Genomic DNA, 5,313 nt, shown 5'->3' with positions numbered 1-5,313 from the left:
AATGCTGCACTGTGAGATGCTCTATAGACAGGTCCATACAGTAAGAATGGAGGGAGGCCTTCTGGCCAGCAGCTCGTGAGGAAGTAGGGCCTCAGTCCAGCAGCTACGAAGATCTGAATCATTCCAACAGTACCAGGAGTGAGTTTTAAAAAGCATCTCTCCCAGTTGAGCCTGGGAGTTAAGCCATGTCTGCACTCCTGACCCACAGAAACTGTGAGATAACTGTTATTGTAATTGTAAGCCACCAAGTTAGGGATAATGTATTGTACACAGCAATAGATAAATAATAGAGCCAGACTTTGAAACAGCTATACAAATCCAGCCATGCAGAGGGCAAGCTGGGAAGGGTTAGAGCATGGAAGGGAAGGGTCCCCTCAGCATGCAGACAGGGATCAATGCCCGGAGATACAGATCAGGAAGAGACAAAGGGGAAGAGGGTGAGTGAGAGAAAAAGAGAAGTATAAAGCATAAATCTCACTCAGGGGTCAGTGTTTAAGCTGGAAACAATGACGACAGGAACAACATCTGAAGCCAGAGAAAGACTTGGCGCTCAGAGTGGAGCCTGTCACGGGATGTCCTGCTCCCCCTCACAGGTTATTACAGACTCGAGGAATTACAATTAGAGAAGTACAATCCAATATGTTCATGATAGATCTCTCCACAAGATCCTTGGTTTAAAAATTTATAGTTGGGCTTCCCTGATGGCGCAGTGGTTGGGAGTCTGCCTGCTGATGCAGGGGACGTGGGTTCGTGTCCCAGTCCGGGAAGATCCCACATGCCGCAGAGCAGCTGGGCCCGTGAGCCATGGCCGCTGAGCCTGCGCGTCTGGAGCCTGTGCTCCGCAGCGGGAGAGGCCACAACAGAGAGGCCCGCGTACCGCCAAAAAAAAAAAAAATTTATACTGTTGCAGGACAAACAGAACTCAGATTTATGAAGCACAAATTATATACCTCATATTTCATAATTGATTCTAGAGTTTTCTTTTTCCTCCGATTTATGCAGACATTACAGGACGATGTGGATGGGGTGTGTGTATAATATCATCTGAGGAAAGTGCACTGTGATGTGCTATCTGAAGCCACTGACTGCAGCCGTCCCCGCTGAGATGCCTCTCACTCACGAAGCTTGGAGTTTGCAGGGTATGTCACTCACAAAAAAAGCATGTTTCTGCAGTTATCTGTGGCTTGGCTGATAACAACAAAGAGCTTTGTACAGTTGTCATCCAATATGGGATCCAGCGAATTCTCACAATTCCATCAGGGACTGTAGAGAGAACTACAGTGTAGTGATAATCTTAGATCTTAGGTAGAAATGTCCCCTTAGGTCTTTTGAATTGGATGATTTTCCAGGAAGACTTGCTTTAACAGCTTGTGCCTAGGTCCACGGAGCAAGTAGCTTCATCTAACTGACTGGTAGGCTCTCAGCACACCCCACCTCCTGTGTGTCTCAGATTTTCCAAAAGCGATTTGACTGCAGTGTAGGTGGACGTGACACCTATAATCATGATCAGCTATCCTTTGCCACCAGTAGTGACTTGTGCCTCCTGAAGAGAAAGAAATGGCCGAGCTATCCCTGCTGTTGCTCCTCTGGGCTACCCACGGGGTGGAGCTGAACCATACTTAGTATCATATGCTCTAAGTGTTAGCATTTTCTCAATATTTATTCTAGTTCTGCTTTGTGAACAACTCTCTAGAGGCAATAGGTGAACTGTATTCTCTTCCATATCCTGCCTGATATGTCATCAGTGTTGGCAGCTAGAGAGTGATCTACTTCAAGTGCAGGCTTCCACTGCCCCTGGAACCTTGCTCCCGCTATTTAAGACGTGATGCTTCATGGACATCCTCTGACAATTCAGTGTAATTTAAAACATTTCTCTAAATCTACTCATCTTCTCTTAGAACTTTGCTTCCACGAGAAGATGGGAAATGGGCAGTCTCTTCAGGTATGTCACTATAGATCCAAATCCCAATTACAGACATATGGAAGTATGTTTACAAAACTGTTTTTGTGTATTAATTTCAAACGTGATCTATGACATTTCTCTGAGTGATAAAATTTCATTTTACTTACACCACCCGCCTCCTTTTTTTCCCCTTTCAATATAATTTTTATCACTTTTTATTTTCTGTATTGGTTAACTTATAATTTTAAATAATAATACTTATAATTTTGTTGATTTATCATTTATAGATTGTCCCATTTTCTTCCTTTCTATATAGATGACCTATTACTTAAATTACAAGGAAATAGTACTTTTGTCAAACTTTGGCACGAATGCCTGTGTAAAATTTTCTTTTTCATTCTGCACTCCTTTCCAACAGCTGCCTAAGAAACAAAGGCAAATTTTGTAAATCTTTGCATGACTGAAAATATCATTATTTCACTTTTATCCTTAAATGAAAAAAAAAATTTGTTTGAAAATTATTGCCTCTCTGAATCATCTGGTGCTGGTTTTAAAAATCTTTAAGTAATTCTGATTCTCCATCTTTGGATGTGATCTCTTTTTATTATTATTAATTGTTTAGGATTGTCTCTTTAGCAAAGTATTCTGAAACGTCATGACAATATGCTTTGTTTTGGATAAAGATATTAAGTATACTGGTACTCTTTTTGGTTCTTTCAATTTGTAAATGTATACTCTTTAGTTTTGAAAAAATCTCTTTTTAAAAAATATTTTTTATGCCCATGACATGCCTTCTATTCTCTTATGAAACTCATATTAATAGGCTGAGCTCTTGGTTTGATGCTCTTAGTTCTCAGCTTTTCTCTCACATTTGCCATCTTCTTGACATTTTTCTTTACTTCTAAAGTTCTGTAGAAATTTTTGTTTCAACAATGTTATTTTAACTAAGAGTTCTTCCTTCTAAATATCATCCATTTTTATTGATGCAACAACTTCTATCTCCCTGATGTGTTAATTTGCATTTTGTGTTTAATTTTGAAACGTTCTTGCATTTCCTGCATTATCTTTCCTCTGAATTTCTTTTCTGGGTTTGCTTACTTGGCCTCCCTCTTATAATCTGGAGACTTTCTGAATATGTTTCATGATTCTTGGTGAACACTCTTATTTAACAACGAGGCTCTCCAATTTTGTTTGGAAGCTCTGTGATCTCTGTGCTTGTAATGAGTACCCCTCACTCTTGTGAAATTGGCCCAAATGGCAGCCAGTCACCCAGGCCCCCAAATTTCAATGCAGGGAAGTTTACCTCTGGAATATTTTAATATCTACAGAAAAAAATTCTCTAATATTCTACCTGAGGCCTGACCATTGGTTTCTAGTAATCTGTGTAAGGTGGGGCAGAGGTCTTGGAATCAGGCTATTATGTGTACAGTGGGTCAATAATTACTCTTATTTTCAAGTATGTGCTTCATTCTTGCTTTACTAATGTACCTTATATTCCAGTGATTTTTATTTTCATCTGTTACCAGTGATTAAACCTTCAATTTCTGGCCTCTCGGGTTGGGGTAGCTGAAGACTTGTATTCAGTATGTGGGAGTGGAGGAGGAGACGTGAGGGTACTGAACATAGACTTTCAAGCTACCTTCTCTCTCCTACACCCACTCCCCACACCTGTTTTCTTCTCTGTAATTTTCTGCCATCCTCTGGATCAGATCTTTCCAAATCCTCTGCTTTGCTGGGATAGTGAAAGGGCTGGTGGTAGAAACCAGCTAACTTTTTATCAACTTCCCTCCCTGCATGGCAGGAGCCTGAGATTCTAATTACCGATGTCATTTTGCTGCTCTAGCTGCTAAAATCTTTCTGAGATCTCTTGTTTCTTAACCTTGGAGCTGATAAACCTGTGTTCAATATGGTATTCTCAACTTGAAGCTGTGTAATGTAAAATAAACTATGTAACATTTACTGAGCATTTATGTACCAGACATTGTACCAAGCACTTTATTTCATGTAACATTCATAATTTCCATTTTACATATGAGGAAACCAACAATCAGAGAGATAATAAAGGATGGTATAATTATAAGATGTCCAATACAAATTTTTACTCCAATGAGAATTGAATTTAACTTCGAAAATGTTTAATCAACTATAAGAAATAGACAATGAGAGTGTCTTCCTTCCCACCAGACTAGCCTGAGCTAATGTCAAGACTATGTGAATGTCTTCTTATGATAAGTTTATATCTTAGACATTTTAGATCTAATGAGTGACAGAAAGTGTCACTTCTAATAAATATGGCAAATTTGGAAAAGAACAGATAATTTATTATTTTGGAGTTTTTCAAAAGTTACTGAGAGCTTATCTAAAATACACATATCCTTTGCAATGTGACTCTGTCATAAATATTACCTTCAAGGGCTGAATTCTTATCAGAGTTCATTAATGAGTGAAAAATGTGCTGTAACTTAACACATGAAAGCAATAGACCACGAGATATAAATGAATAGAAGAAATTTTCTAGCAAGGAAAAGGATGCAAATGTCCTGGGATCCCACTCCCAGCAAACTCAGTCCATTTTCTTCTCAAACAAAAAGAATATTGATCTCATTAAACAGAATGCTTAAACCTCGCACATTTAGTGATAGACAGTGCTCAAACCTTCGTGTGCGTTTCGAGTCTTCAGAATAGCTATAGGCTTACAAATATCCAGCTACTTTAAAAAAAAGTTTTCTTTAGCATTTATAAGAAATGCATCAAAAGTCTTTCATCAACAATAAAAGATTTTTTTCCCTAAGGTAAAAGAATAATCAGCTTGATTCTTGCTTCCTTACTCCTACTCTTGCAATCAAACAAGATAGAACCAGACTTGAGAGGAAGGCGTGTGTTACCTTCAGGGACCTTTCCTTGTAGAGCGAAAGAAGAGCTCTCCTCTATCCTATGTTTAGGAGCTATCTTTCACAGACTCTGGAGCTAGAAACACTGGAATTTTGTACTATTCTTTTGTACTATTTTTTTGACTCAATACTGTCTCTCCAGTGGACAGCTTTTTCTTGAGGGGGAGTAGGGAGAGGATCTGACATAAGTTTATTTATTTGTTTGTAACTTTTTATTTTGATATGCTTTCAAGCTTACAGAAAGTTTTCAAGAACAGTACAAGGAACTAGGAAGATCCATATAACCTATACCATAGCCAGATTCTATTATTTACATTTTGTCCCATTGCTTTCTCTCTATGTACTTGCATATTATTATAATTTTTGTGAATCATTTGAAGGTAACAGAGACAAATTTTTACCCCTAAATAATTCACTGTGTTTCCTAAGAACGTGTTTATTCTCCTACCTGTTGACAACATAGTTATCAAAATGAGGACATTTTCTTTTCTTTTCTTTTTTTTTTTTTTTTTTTTTTTT

The 5,313-nt window shown here is 38.3% G+C and overlaps 1 pseudogene; it reads left to right on the top strand.

Moving 5' to 3' along the window:
- Positions 1-355: 355 nt before the first annotated feature.
- The window catches only part of LOC103080075 (COMM domain-containing protein 6 pseudogene), a 13,723-nt pseudogene continuing 8,765 nt past the window's right edge, over positions 356-5,313 (top strand).

The sequence above is a fragment of the Lipotes vexillifer genome, unplaced genomic scaffold, assembly GCF_000442215.2.
Source record: "Lipotes vexillifer unplaced genomic scaffold, Lipotes_vexillifer_v1.1 scaffold185, whole genome shotgun sequence".
Lineage (NCBI taxonomy): Eukaryota > Metazoa > Chordata > Mammalia > Artiodactyla > Lipotidae > Lipotes > Lipotes vexillifer.
Note: the sequence above shows the minus strand (reverse complement) of the source record. Positions and strands in the feature narration are given on the sequence as shown.